This window comes from Pogona vitticeps, chromosome 3 (genome assembly GCF_051106095.1).
Source record: "Pogona vitticeps strain Pit_001003342236 chromosome 3, PviZW2.1, whole genome shotgun sequence".
Classification (NCBI taxonomy): domain Eukaryota; kingdom Metazoa; phylum Chordata; class Lepidosauria; order Squamata; family Agamidae; genus Pogona; species Pogona vitticeps.
The window spans coordinates 152,463,996-152,480,514 of NC_135785.1; positions in this window are offsets into that span (position 1 = coordinate 152,463,996).

Here is a 16,519-nt window from a genome sequence, read left to right on the forward strand (position 1 = left end):
TTTCAGATCATTTGGTATGTGTGCTGTCCTTGTATATCTCATGAAGAGTGAATATACAATCAGTGTGCTGTAGCAAGTGTACATTCCACTGTTCTTCCACTGTGTCCCAGCTAAAGACTAGAGTCAGTGAACTAATTGCTGAATAAGTCAACATGAAATAAATCACATGGCTGCTCTGGATTGACTCTAGCTGGGACCACTAGTGAATATAGCCATGTGTTATTTGACTTTCAAACAAGAGAGTGGGAAATTTTACTTTGCTAACAGCTGCATCCCCAGTGCAGGGAAAGGGGCTCTTCAGACTCTCTAGGTGAAAGTATCAGGAACGGTCTGATCAGACTATTTTTCATGTCATATTTGCTCCCCCAGACCCTGAAATGAAGACGCAAGACAACAATTCTTTGGATTTAAATATGGGCCACACTTTATTAAACCAAATTAAATGCCACCAGATAAACCAATTCCAAAATTGAGGGGGCCTGCGGTAGTGCGGGGAAATAACGCCAAATAATTCCATATCAGTCAATGGGCGAGTCCCAGGCCCCAGGTTCCAACTGTCTAACGACCGGAGGAACCTGGAAGGCCTCAATTAAACACCCCGGAGTGCTAGCCATTGTATTTGATGACCTTTGGTCCGCAAGTGGTCCAGCGCATCAGCCGCCTTCGGCCCTGTAATCGCACGATCCGCAGAACCGTCAGAACTGACGTGCTGTTTGCTTTATGATAATTACAAAAGGGTCACACCGTGACAACCAGTTATTCCCGCACTACCCGCCAGTGTGACCAATTATAAAAAACCACCATCAAATGCCAACAAACCCTTTTCCAGAGTGGGATGGGCAAAAAATCCCCCCATCCAATGCCAATTAGGATAGAGGTCAATAATTCCTATCCTACCCCACAACAGGCGACCCCAAAAAACACACTAGAAAGAGGGTGGGTGGGTGGGAACCAAAATTGAAAGAGGACCAGACTACGAACCAGCGTTACCTTATATAGCGCCGGTTCACGCCAAAAGGTCACGTGGCCCAGGTTGCTTCCTTCTCCCGGAGCCAGATCGATGGCCTGTTGGCGCCACTCCTGTGCACGCACACTTCTGCTCATTTTGGTTAAGTGCTTGCTAGGCTGGGTCCTGCATTGACTTGTTCAGACTTAGTTTTGTTTTGATTTACTGTAGGATTAAATGTGTCTATGACTGCATTGCTGCTGCTGCTGCTTCTTTTGGGTGGTGGCAGTTGTGGTGGTGACTTTGAACCATTAGGCTTACTTTTTTTAAGCATACCAGACCATTTCCTTCACCTTCTTTTTCTTTCCCTATGAACCCCTTCCATTTTTTTTTAACAAGGATTGCATTTTGCTTCTTTACAGAACTTCCTCCTTCAGGTTTGTTTCAGTATCAGGAGACAAACAAGGGGTGATTTTCAGCAGGTTCACAGTTTGCAGTTTCATCTGAGTCCAAAGTTACACAACAGATGACACTTGGCATGCATGTGTTTATTTTTTTCATCACTGACACCTTCATTTCCTGTGGGAAAGAGTGTGTCTTCTGCATGAGGAAGGAAGGAAAGAAGAAAGGAAGGAATTTATTAATAGAATAAGACTCAGAGGCAAGCAATTCAAGAGACAGCCGTAGGCATATCACAGTCCTATGCAGCACACAAACAAATGTAGAATCCAATCAAATGAGCAGGATCTAATCAGTGTGGGTGTGATCCTCTCCAGCATGTAGCATGAACCTGAAGGAGTGGGTCATGCCCACACTGATTAAATATTTTTCATTTGATTGGAGTCTGCATTAATTTAGACTCTGCATATTACTGTAATGTATGTCTACTGCTTTATTGTTTTCAGAAATTGACCCCAAGGCAAGGACTGGGACAGACATATCTCCCTTTTTCAAAATAATAAAAAAATTATTTTAAAAAAAAAATCAAGTTCTTTCCACTCCACTTAATAAAAAATCTGTGAATTTTGAGAAGATCTCATCAAGGATGAACTAAAAAAAACCCACCCTCATGCATTTACATCAGCCAAATTCAAGAGGCACAACTGTTTCCAACATGGGAGGACTGCAATGATATTTTCTGACATGTAGCTGTTTAAGAGATGAAACTGGTCAGAAGTGACATGCAAAACTGGTCAGAAGATGTGGGGGGAGATAATCTATGGCATGATCACACCAGTCAAATCTACCCCAGATAAACCTCAGTTAGAGTGTGGCATAAATTTCCAGTCACTCAATGCACAACCACAATCGAATTATTTTCCCAGCCAATGGTGTATCTATGATTTATTTCCCCCTCACTAGGAGGGTTGTGTTATTTTGTTCCAATATGTGTCAAATCATTCTTTACTGGTATTGCATGTGTGAACATCCCTAGCAGCTCTTTTCCAATGACAAGTCTCCAGGGAAGGCCTCTGTAGCATTTTCTCAATATGGCATAGGTGATATGGCCACATCTGACTATAGATTCCTATATCATCGATGTATGCTACCGTGAATTCTCTAAGCCCTTGTAATGTTTGGTCGATTAGTCTTTGAAATGTCACAGGAGAATTTTGCAACCCAAAGGGGAGGACCCAGAATTCATACAATCCAAAAGGGCTGCAGAATGTGGTCTTTTCCTGATCTTTGGGTCTAACCCCACTTGACAGAACCCTTTAGTCAGGTCTAAACTGGATATGAACTGACATTGCCCAATTGTCTCAATCAAATCATCTAGTCTAGGCATAGGGTAAGCATCAAGCTTGGTGATGTGGTTCAATTTCTGATAGTCTACGCAGAAGCATATACTGCCATCTGGTTTATCTACCAGTATTATCGGGGCTGACCACGGGTGAGATGAAGGAACAATATTTTTTTCTTTCAACATCTCATCTAGTTATTGGTGAACCTTTGGTATATATGGCCCTGTTACTCTGTACGGTGTGACAGTTTGATGGGGTGCATATCCTGTATCAATTTTGTGCACCACTCCCTTTGCTACACCAGGCTTATTTGAGAAGACCTGCTTGTATTTTAGTAGCAAGGCTCTTGCTTCATCTTTTCATTCTGGATTTAGTGTGTCATAGATTTTAACATCTTCTGGATTATATTGGGGTTTGCCATGCCCTTTCAAATATGGCCATTCGTATTTTTTTTTGTCCACCTCTTTCATGGAATATAGGACAACATTTTCTTTTCTATAGTAAGGTTTAATCATGTTAACATGAAACACTCTTTGATTTTCCTCTCCCTCCTCCTGAATTATGTAATTTACTTCACTCATCTTGGAGATTACTTTAAAAGGACCTGCCCAATTTAATGGCAGTTTATTCTCTTTAATAGGTTTCAGCATCAGGACTTCATCTCACGGGCTGAATGATCTTTCTCTGGCCTTTTTATCATACCAGAGTTTTTGTTTCTCTTGCTGGCTCTGCAAGTTTTCTGCTGCTAACTTCAGAGATTGCTGCAAGGAATTCATTAAGTTATCTATATACTGGATCACTGTCTCAGGATCTTCTTCCTTTTATTCCTCCCAATTTTGTTGGAGTAAATCAAGGGGTCCCCACACTTTCTGCCCAAATAACAGTTCAAAGGGACTGAATCTAGTACTTTCCTGGGATACAAACCTATATGTGTATAATAAGGATTGTAATTTGTGATCCCAGTCATTGAGGTTTTCTGCACTGATCATTCGAATTAGGGTCCCATTAAATTTTTCCACTAATCTATTTGCCTGTGGCATAACTCATATTACAAATCTATTTGTAATATGAGTTATGCCACAAAGTTGCCACAGCCTTTTTATTAATCTGAATATGAATGATGTTTCCAAATCAGTGACAATTTCAGAAGTGAAGCCCATGCGACACATATAATTCAATAAGGCATCTGCCACAGTTTCTGTCTCTATATTTCGCAATGGAACGGCTTCTGGATATCTGGTGGCATAATCTATTATAGTTAAAAAGAATTGTTTCCCCCTTCTCGTTACTTTAGGTAAGGATCCCACAATGTCTGAGCCTATGTATTGAAACAGGGTTGAAATTACTGGTAAAGGCCACAACTTAGCTTTAGTTTTAGCATTGCCAGTACCCTCCCTTTGACATACGTCACAGCTTTGACAGTATGATTTTATTTGCTTCCCCATCCCAGGCCAGTAAAAATTTTGAGCTATCTTCTGCTTTGTACGTGTGATTCCCAAATAAGCAGCAAAAGTGTTTTTATGTCCTTTTTCTATAATCTTTTCCCTGTATTTAAAAGGGATTACTAGTTGTTTGTGAATGTTTTCCCCTCCCCTCCTAGGATTTATTAAGATCTCTCTATATAACAGGTCTTTCTCCACACAGAACATTTCAGGGTTATCAAGGGTTAGCTTTCCTTCTCTGGCTAACTTAAAGCATTGTTGAAAAGTGGAGTCATGTCTTTGTTCCTGGCTAAAAGTGTTTTCATGAGGATTCCCCATAACCACCACTGCAGATGTTTCATTGGCTTCATTTCCTCCTATAATTTCATCAGAGATCTCACATTTTTCCTCAGTTGTTTCCCTTTTTTTTCCTATCTGGGAGTGAGTAGTTACCAAAACACTGTTAACATGCTCAGATAGATCTAGCCCAATCAAGCAGGGAGCAGGAATTTGATTTGTGATGGCTACTTTCCACACTCCATTCCACCCTTGATATTTCATTTGTACTTTAGCTATGGGTAGAGTAATTAATTCCATTCCAATCCCTTTTATGGTTACGTGTTCATTCCTCATGATATCTCCTTGAGAGATTCTATCAGGATGACACAAAGTCACCTGAGAGCATGAGTCTCTCAAAGCTAGATATCTAGTATCATTTATGTAAATGTTTTCACCAGAACAATGAAGCAGCTCCTAGTTGCTCTCAATAAAATAACTTTGGACATTGTTTGCTAAAGGTGGCTGTTGTTCATGGCTCTCAGCTCTCACAGTTACTGCACCATTTCTATCTGCCTCAGTGGTCTTTCTCTGTTTTTGTACACAGTACACTTTCTTGGGCAGATTTCCCCCTCCTTTCTGTTGACCAACCTCTTTATTCTTTGAGGTCTGACACTGAGAAATGAAATGTCTTTTTTCTCCACATCCATAGCAGGTTTTAGGGGCTCTTTGTTCAAAATATGAGGACTTGTCTTCCTTCCCTTCCCTTCAAAACTTTTATACCTCTGTTGATTCTGCTCTGAGGGCTTGCATCTAAAATGGCCTCCAGTAGCCTGATTGTTTCTGTGGTAATCTCTGGGCTCTTTCTTTCTTTTGTCCCAGCTTTTACTGCCAAGTTTTACCTCAGAAAATTTTGGGCTCTTTATTTCTGATATATAATCATCAGTTTCATTTGCCTGCTGTACAGTTTGGGTTTTTTGTCCCTTATCAAATACCTCAGTTCTCCAGGTAGAACTGAATGGAATTGTTCTAACCCAATAATATTTTTCATATCTTCTAAGGACTCTACATTTGCCTGTTCTAGCCACTTCTCCAAGTATCTGACCAGATTTGCTTCCAATTGAGAATATGATTCCTCAGGCTTTTCAGTCAATGCTCTAAATTTCTGTCTGAGGTGCTCAGCATTGATCCCAGATCTCGAGAAAACCAGTTTTCTGAATGCCTCATAATCTCTTGCTTGATCCAGTGGCATTTGAGAATAAATCTCAGCTAATTCTCCATTTATCTGAGACCTCAGCATAACCAGTCTCTGTTCCTCCCACATTAAAATCCCAGCATGTACGCAAACCAGATGGACTGACCTCAATCCAAAGCCAAATCCCTTCCATGTGATGTGTGTGTTGTGTAATTGCATACTTACCTGGGACAACCACAGCTGTAACGGCTGAAGTGGCTGAAGGCAAGTCAATCACTTGCTGACTGGTGAATAGCAGAGTGCCCTCAGGACACATCTGGATGTATGGTGGTGCATCAGTCACATCACTTACCAGTTGTTCCCGCTACCGTTCAAGTATCACCATACTTGGCTTGTTCCCACCTTCCTCATCTCCTCCAGGGGGCATAGATGAAGCCACCGCTGCCATCACAGGAGCTGTAGAACACTCTTCCTCCAAGAGAGCAATGTGATACATCATTATATCTCCTAATTGTTTTAATTCAGCTACCTTACGAGCTTTGGATTCCCTACTTGACCTCCTGGGAGTGGCGGCACCAGAAGCCTCCCTAACAATGGCCCTTTTCTGCTCAAACTCACTCAATTTAACTAAAATAGCACTGCAGTCAGACCATTCTTCCTAGTCTGATGAAGAAATTGTAGGGGGTATTCTAACTGGTGCCTTGCGCTCCTCAGGCTGCTTACCCTTTTTGGGGCCTTGCCCTTTTTTGGGTGCCACAATAGCAGGGCTGCCTAGTGAAGAGTGAACCAATTATTCCAAATTAATATTCCAAGAAATAAAACTATGAAATTTAATGAAAAGACTCTTGTTTTCTTTTTTCCCTTTTTTATTTTGATTATAAAATTTCTTCCTTTGATTAAATGCTATTATTAATTATTTCTTTGAGTTACCAGTTTTCCCTTTATTTATTTATTTATTTATTTATTTATTTATTTATTTATTTATTTATTTATTTATTTATTTATTTATTTATTTATTATTGCAACAAAACCACGGCCAGGCAGGGGATGCAGCATGCAACCTTAAGACCTACCAGGCCTCCTATCAACTTTTTTAAAAAAGCAGCTCAGTAGAATTGGGCATAGTTGCACAATTAAATACTGCCCCCCTATCGAATAATTGAAATTATCCCATTAATCAGAACAAACAGCACCCATATGGGGGGCAGGGGTAATGTTAATAACCACACCAATTCTTAAATCCCGACACCAAATTGAATACTAAGACCAAGAGTAAACTTTAAAGAAACGTTAAATAGCCAATAACAATTTCTTAAAACAAAACAAAACCCCAAACTCTACACCAACATAATAACTCAAAAGAAGTAGAGCGATCCTGTCCTGCTAAAACTTAACCACCGCCACCCAGCCCTTATGTTGAAGGGGGGTAGATCACAGCTAAATCCCCCCACTGCAAAAAAACCCACCCTAATAAACTCACAAGCAATAAACAAAATAAACAACACCTACAATAAAAGACTAATATGAATAAGAGCTGAAATAAGTGAAATAATAGCCTGATCCAGCAATCGAGATTTGGACAAAGGCAAGCTGGTTGTGGGAAAGTGAAACCATTTTTCTCACCATGGGAAAGCAGCCCATTCTTTGCTCAAACAGGCAGAAAAGAGGATGTGATGGAGGAGGTAAACCTTCTTAAAGGCTCCATGTACTCCCTCCCCTCAGAGGGCAGCATCACCAGGTGCAACACTAATCTCTGAACAGGAGGGCAAAGCATCCCTGCATGATGACAAGTGCCATATCGGAGTGGACATGCTGTAGGTAAATATACGTCAATGGCTTTACAGATGGGGAAGTTCCCCAATGATGCCCGGGCATTGGTATGTGCTGCATCACTTCATCTGTATTGTGTGCAATGCAGTTCTTCAATAGCTGCTGGCACAACAGATAAAAAGTTTTCAAAAAGGCATCCCTTTCCAACATATCTGTGTATCAATAAAGTATTTTTTTAAAAAATAACTGCCCCAGGAAACAAGAGAGGAAATAAATCAGTTCCACAGTGTAGCTGGCCATAATGTTTCAAATAGGAGGAAATGACTCAGTAATGTTAAAACAAATGGGAATGTTTGCCCTGGTGTATATATATCATGTGGCTATGATTCAGTACAACAGAGGTATGGAAAGAATCATTGGAATTGGGGTACATTTGGCTGGTGTGATCATGCCTCTAGTTCAGCACTAACAGAGATTCTGTTTTAATAACTAAACACCGGAAAGACTCTATCCAGTTCAGTTAATCTGTCAGTTTTACTTTCAAGAAATGAATTGAGAGTTCATTGCTTGAAACAAACTCTCAATTTTTTGTATTGGATTGGATTTTAAAAAAATAATCAAGGTTTGTTTTGTTCCTATCAAAAAATCTGGCACAGAGTAATTATGAGCATATATACTGTAACTCAGGTATGATGTGTAGAGTATGGTCCAGCTCATAAAATTACATCACACCAATATTTTAAACACTGACTAAATCCCTCGTTTTATTATATAAAAGAATGCTAGCACCCACCCACCAATCTATGTTTTTCTTCTTTCTACTGATTTTTACATAATCATGAATCTTCACTGAGTGGAAGGTTAATCTAAAAATAATGTAAATGAATTGCAAGTTAGAGGAAAATATCCACCCATTTTACTTTGGTTAAAACTATTTTTTTATATCAACCAGACCCTGGAAAAGTTGCTTTTTTGGACTGCAACTTTGGGAATCCAACATCCAGTGCAGAAATGCTCTGCTGAGACCAAATGTACCCAGAAAAAAAAATTCAAGGAAAGAATTCAAAACTAAATGTAAAGCTCACTGCTGGAGTGGGAGTGGAGAGTAAGCGAGTATGAAAAGAAAAAAATCACACTCCAGAGAGTATTTTGTTTAAAGCTGTATGCATCACTAGTTATAACAGATGGTCAATACAACATACAAGCAGATGCTTTGTCGCTAAGAAAACATTTACTCTTAGCATAGTTGTTTGCTGTCCAAAACAATGGTGGAGATTAGTTGTCAACTTCCAGATGCTGTCACCAAATCAATGAGGCTTTCACCCATGGAACATAAATTGCTATCACTTCTTCAGTATCAAGGGATGAAATTGGATCAAGACAATGAATATCAGCAAGTACTGTAGCCAGAACCCATCCTTTTGATCCAGTAAGTGACAGATGCACTTTGCAAACTCTTCTTGCTAACAAAACCTGTCAAAGCAACTGGCGATTTCTTCAAATTTCTATAAAAAATGTGAGGAACATCAAAGCCCCCATGCAGGATGCTTTTGTTTATCCTTAGGCAGAAGACAAGACATCAAAGTATTGCAAGAGGAGGGTTATTTTGGTTTCTATCAAATGTTTCATTTTGCCAAAATGTTCACATTATTTTTCAGTTTCTATCAGCACAGTAGGCATGCATTCTTAAAAAGAAATGTCAGGCTGAATAGATAGACTCAGTTATGGAAACACATTCAGTGTCTTAGACAAACCATAGTTCCCGTTATTCACTTATCTACATGTTGCCAACTGTGGATCAATGGAAGCATGAGACTGAATTAAACTACTCACAGAAAGAAAGATCAATATATGCTACTGATGCACAGTGGCTTTTTTCTTCGAAAAAGAAAAAAGAAAAAAGTAGAAGAAAAAGAATGCTCTATTTTTTAAAAAAGCAAGGAATCTTTTCTTGATACCTGAAATGAATAACCCATTCATATATAGGCCTGTTTTGATGCTGTCTTCAATTCTGGTCTATCCTGGTACCATTCCTGACTACTTATGGCAATATGGGATTCTCTCCATCTCAATTCACATGTGGACACAAGAATAAGGAAGCATGATGCAGGTTTGGGTTGAAACTAGGACCACATTGCATTAACTTCAGTCAGATAGAACAAAACAGCACAACAGCAACACAGTTCTTACTGATGTGCAATGACACCTACACTTTCATATGGGCCTAAACCTGGAATTCATTGTGAACATTCCCTACAAGACAAGGTGGGGAAGTAGATAAATCTTTTATTTGAGGAAAACAAGTTGGTGCAAGGCTTGGTCTTCTATAGTCCACCACTCATGGGGCATCAGAACACCAGACAGCTGGCTTAGGCTGAGCAGAGGAATAACCAGCATAACGGTTCTATAATTCTTGAGGGCCAGTCTGTGACCAGACCATCCACCTCCAAAGATATGTGCACTTGCATATCTTCCATGCATTATATATGTTTGGTCTGCTGGCTCAGAAGGTCAGAATATGATTCCACAAAAACCTCAGCAGGTAAACAATGTGTCTAACAGCAGGTGAACTATTTTGTGCTGACATGTTTGTCCAACTTTCACAATACTGAAATTTCAATCTGAAAAATCTTTGCATTAAAGAGATCAAACTTACCTTGTTGCTACAATCAATGATGTTGATGACAATGGTGACAACCGTCTTCATTTCAAATATGGCTGATGCTCTTTTTTTGCATCAGGTGATGTCTAGTTCACTTGGGGCACAGCCTGTGGATGTAGGGTGATTTCATGAAATATTATTGCCCTTGAAGACCCTCTTCTGCCTTGGAATGCAAGCTCCCTTGAGATGATGTGACTTTCTTTGCCCATCCTCTTTTTCTCCCCAGATTTCTTCCAGTCAGTGTAAAAGAAGCAGAAGGAATCAGATGGAAGATTTATCAGCATCTCCTAATAACATTCCTTGATTGTGATCCACGGGGATCCATATTTACCTGGGGATCCACCAGTTTTGGCAGCCCACAGCCAATGGCACGTTTCTGGGGATGCAACCAGCAAGATGGCATCTGCATCTGCTTCCACGGAGCACCTGGGAAGCTGGGATGACAATGCAGGGAATCCCCTCTGGCTGGCTTCCTATTGGCAGGCAGGGAATGGTTTCTGGACATTTTTTTGGATATACATCAGCCAATACTCTGAAACCAATTGAGACTAGAGTTGAAAGTTATATATTGCATAGTAGTATATTAGGTAATCATGTCACAGATACATAATTGAGGGATAATTCATCTATCATGGAAATTGTGGAACATATGCTTGTGCCCAATTATTTCAGTGCTGGTTATACAATTTTATTTTATGATGACTTAGAGGTACATGTTGAGTCAGATCAAAAACCTGAAAACTGACATTTACTCTCATTCTTTTTTTTCCTAATGCCAAAACAAATCTAAGGAGTTAGGTTTGGTGTAGTCTAAGCCCAAGTTGAGTTGGCTGGATACCTCATAAGTATCTGGCTGCGGAACCAGAGGTTGGAAGTTCAATTCCCCATTGTGCCTCATTGGAGAAAAGCCAGCCTGTTTGACCTTGGGCATGCTGCACAGTTCTAGAATTTCCCCAGAAGAAGGGAATGATAAGCCACTTCTGAGTATTCTCTACCTAGAAAACCATGAAAAGGGTTTCCATAAGTAAGTCAGAATGGACTTGTGGCACACAATTATTATTATTAAGTCTGTGTTCCTTTAACACTGTGAAATCACAGTTACCTAATTCTATGTGAAAGATTTTTATAACTTGCTTAGTACAACAGTTTTTGGTAATATGCAGTTTTGCACTACATGGTAAACCTTAAATTTACACATTAAAATTTAAAATCTAATAAGATTTAATGATGTTAGTTATTAATCTACAGCAAATGATTAAGCACAATATTTTAAAACAATCACTATTCATGAAAATGAGCACACAATGAGCTTATGTTTTCTATAGTAATGGAAGAGTCAGGAATGTTACAGTAAATGAGAAGATGAGGCTGAATGCATCAAAGATCCTGCCAATGAATGTAATGAGAAAATAGGGTTTGAAAAAGAGACAAATAATTTCAAATTTCCCAGACAGAACATTGTTTGCATCAGCATCAGGTATTTTGGAAAGCAAATGCCAACAAAGAAACTGAAATAATTGACCAAGTAGAGACTTATGAAAAACAGGGTTGTCCCATCTTGACCATCCATTTTAAAAACATTTTAAAAAAAATAAATAAATCTATACCTCTTCCCTACTTCACTTGTTTTTCTCTTTCCAAGATCTGTTATTTCTCACTTGTTCATTGACATGCAATTGCACCAACAAAGTCAGTCAGGCATGTACATAGTGGTATTACACACAGGATATTCCTGCCTCTTGTCAACTCTAGTTAGATAGTGTGCGGTGTGGCACTTTTTGTTTGGCTTAGGAAGAGGCAAGTGGGAGATTCATCTGTGGGGGGAAAACAGAGCAGAGGTGGGTGAAATGTTGAAGTCCTGCTTTATTCTTGTCTCTGCTCTTCCTTATTTTGGCATCTGTCCATAAGAACCCAAGAAGAACCATGTCTTATCAGAAAAAAGCTCTATCTAATCCAGTAGTCACATAGTGACAAATATGTAGACCATGGGAAGCTCACCAGAAGGACATAAAGATAACTATACCCTCTGCTTCTGGTTCCCTGGGCACTGACACACAGGTGAATATTGACTTATATGAATGGGTGAATTTCCTATCTAAATAGAAGCCAAGGATGTTGGCAAATCCTTGTGTCTGAGTCTCAAGTCTTAGTCCAAGTCTTTGGTACCAAGTACCAGACCCCAAATTCAAGTCCCTATTAAAAACCAGCTTTTTCCCTAAAAAGGGGGGACAGGTGAGTGGGTTTCAAGTCAAGTCCAAGTCACTGGAAAAAAAAAAAAACACCTAGAGTCAAGTCACCAGTGCAATTTAAGTCTGACTTGGCAGTGAGTCCTACAACTGAAGTCCCCATCCCTGATAGAAGCCACCTTCCCTTAGTTCAGTCTGAGAAAATTGGTTGCTGGTTTCCAGTGCAACTTCTTGTTCCTGGTCCTGCTATTATGGTTTTCCCTCCAATTGTTTTGCATTGGCTTTGGATGGGATTTATTCCAGTACTGCTGATAGACAATATGCATAAGAACATAAGCAGAATAACCATCCTGAATCAGACTGACAGACTATCTAGCCAAACATTTTCTTCACATAGAAGCCCACTGGTTTGTCAGCTTAGCGCCGCGAAAATATGCAGAGTTACTGTAATTGATTGAAGACACAGATACGCTCTTCTTCTATAGCAAGACACGTGTATTATGCAAAATATACAAATATACAAACTGGCAGCACTTCGGCATAGTAGGCAATCATCAGACAACCTGGCATAGAGGGTAGCAGCAAGTGATAGAAGGAGAAGAATACATTAATGTCTACACTGTTCTCTTATATACATTTACAGAGCTTCTTCTGTCCATTCACAGGACACATTACATCATCTTCTCCACCTGGATGTCACCTCTTCTCCAGACATTGCATCATCCTCTTCTCTGTCACAGTGACTCAGCAGTCACACATCTGTTCATTATGGCAGTTCATTAATGTCACATTTAATCCAGGTTCAGGCCTATAAAATTACAATATCCTGACACCCCTCCTAATTTTTTATGCCTGAACAACACACATTCCCATCTCTTTAATATGTTCACCATTACATCATCACAAGAACCAGACATCTTTATTTTATTTTAAACACACATTTGCCACTAATAAACAACCACAAGGTCAAGGGGATCACTACCATCAACCACAGTGACAGATAACCTCCTTATCACAACAATACACCCACAACAAAACACACTAATCACCCATCCACAGAAAACAATACACCCACAACAATACACACTAATCATCCCATCTCACAGCCATAAATACTCCACGCCCTAGCCAAACCACACCAGAGCACAGTTTGCTGTCCTCTGAAGATGCCGGCCACAGAGACTGGCGAAACATTAGGAAAAACCACCTTCAGAACATGGCCAAGAAGCCTGAAAAACCCACAACAACCATTAGATCCCAGCCGTGAAAGCCTTCGTGAATAGATTGCATAAAACTTTTTAAAGGGGAAAATAATAAAATTTTGGTGAACATTTCTTTCAGTACTGCAGTTAAATTGATTCAATTAAATGTGAACAAAATTCTCCTCAAGTGAAGGGAAAAAATCACTCTTCCATAACAAAATGAAGTTTGGGATTGTTTCGTCATTGAGGCCCACCACAGTAAATTCACACTCTGCATGCAGTAGTGTCATTCCATCTATGCAGTTAAACATTTAACTTAATTTTTTTAAAAAACAGGAGAGAAAAGACAAGTGTCTTGACCCAGAAATGACATTTTCCATTCAGACAATCTTAGTTGAGAGTTAAGTACAATACTATTAATAGGATTAATGAATTTTCCCTTGCTCACTTCTTCTCTCCCTCCCCTCTCTATATGCAGCTGAAGGTTTGCGGCCAAAATATCACAATTTAAATGCATATCAGCATTTGGAAAAGCAGAGAGGTACTCTATAATGTCACTAATGGTAGCCAGTTAATGGAGAGCAGTGGAGTGGAAAATATGTTTATTACTGAAAAGGTTGTCTTTGTTCTTCGGAATCTTAGATTTACCAAAAGTGGTTGATTACCGAGTGGGTGGAGGGGGATAAGATTTTGAAGGCATGTACAACTACACATGTTCTTTCCTTTAGAATTTGATTGCATAATAACTTTAGAGATATTTGTATTCTTTTATGAAGAAGCGTAATTATTTCTTATTTAGAGGCAGCATGCAAACTTCATGAAATCCCTTCAAAATGTTTCTTTATCATTAACTACCAGTTAATAGTCGATTATTTTTGACTTTTTAGTACCAAATGATTTGCATAACACTTTTGGATTAAATTGCTGCTATGCAAACAAAAAGAGAAGGAAGGAAGGAAGGAAGGAAGGAAGGAAGGAAAGAAGGAAGGAAGGAAAATTATATTGTAAGCAGTAGGATAATATTGACTATATTGATAAGGGTGGTACAGATATTTATTATTCTTTTTTTTTACCCTGCTTTTCTCCTTAAAAAAGACCTCAGGTGGCTTATACGATTAAAAAAGAAAATATGAAAAGCTACAAACAGTAAGTTATTCATTTAAAAAAAAAATTAAAAAACTCATTATATTGAAAGTATCAAATGAAAACATTACTAAAACAGATTAAAGGCAAATATAAATAATAAAAAAGCCATCCTGTTTTAAAACCCCAGCCACTAAGAGTTAGGCTGCCTGAAGAGAAAGGTCTTTGCCTGCTTGTGGAAGGGGCCAGATGGGGCCAGGCTAATCTCTCATAGGAGAAAGTTCCAGGTTCTGGGAGCAGTAACAGCAAAGACCTCTCCAGTGTTCCCACCAAGCACACATCTGCTGATTTTATCACCTGGGCAAGCTCATAAAGGAAGATTTGGTCCTCTAGGTAGCTTGGACCCAAGCTGTTTAGGGCTTTGTATGTTAAAACCAGCACTTTGAATTGTGCTCACAAATTGATTAGGACCTGCCCCAGTTAACAATCTGGATGCAGAATTTAAACCCACTATATTTCCAAACACTTTCCAAATATAGCCCTATGTAAAGTATGCTGCAGTAATCTAGCTGGGAGATATCTAAGGCATGTGTCACTGTAACTAGATCAGACATATCAACAAATGGTCATAGCTGGCACACTAGTTTTAACTCTGCAAATGCAGTCCTGGCCACTACTGAAATGTGGCCATCCAGGCTCAGAGATCAACCCAGGAGCACACACAAGCTTCACATCTGTGTTTTCAGCACAGGCTGAATCCTTATTCTTTGATCTGCCTTCCAGTTTACCAGTATATGTCTTGTCTGGATTAAGTTTCAATTTATTCACCCTCATTCAGTCTGTCACTGACACCAAATACTGATCTATAACTGAAACAGCTTCTTCAGACATAGGTGGAAAGGAGAGATAATGTTAGGTATAATCTCCATGCTGGTAACACCAACCCCAAAATTCCTTTTTTTAATTTGGAAGGAATTCAGTCTTCAGGGACTATAATACTGACTGTGAAAAAAAGCCATTTCAAAGGGGGAATAACCTCTGACTTCTACTGATGGGCTATCAGCATGAACATTGTAACATAAGCATTGTTTCAGCTTGACAGACAGGAAGGAAGACCTGAACTTTTTAACCCTGTTGTTCTCACATTAGACTGTTGTATCTCCTTTTTTCATCAGTTAACCAATTCACACCCAAATGCAAATCAATGTTCAGGCCTGTTTTTCAACAAGTGTAAATAGTAATGAGGAAAAGAGGTTATCCTCTGTAGAGCATCTTGACTGCTGCCATTGGTGTTGTCAACCTTCATGCTGCACTTTAGTATGCAAAGCTTGGTATCCTTTGCCATAGAATAAAGTTCTGTCTGCAGAAGTTTACAGTGAGTTATGCTGAGGTAGCTGTTGCCTGACAGTGCAATTGATCTCACAGTAGATCATGCAGTTAACTGCACCTGTGGAACTGTTATGCATATGACTTCTGCTGTGACATGAATTTTCAGAACTGTTTGACCAATGTCAAGCTACATAGCCATACAGTAGCTACACAACAGGGTTTGGGCCAAAGATGACTTAAGTTTTGGAGTGTGTTTCCTTTTAATGTGCTTGGAGGTGCTTTAACTTCTTCAATATTTTCATCCTAAATTGTCCCATCATTTTCTATTCCATTGACACATACAGAAGACAACTCCCTCTCCATCTGTTGTTGTTTTAAATTGCCTCACAAGATGGCGGGAGATGGAATCTATGTAACAAACTAAAACATTTCAGGGAACATATTTTCAACTCACTCACAGCACCTGCAGACAATTGAACAGCTTAATCCATCTTCTACCTCAGTTGCTTCGATTTTCCTTCATATGGTCTCTGCATTTGTGTCTATTAAACATTCCTTTCTTAGCTGCCACATTTTAACAACATTCACTTCTCCTTTAACATACAGGGCTGAGCAGTCAAAACTGAAGGCAAAATCCAGTCAGAAAGTTAAGTACACTTAAGTCTCATTGATTTCAAAGCAAGAGTTAAGTATACATTCGATTCTCT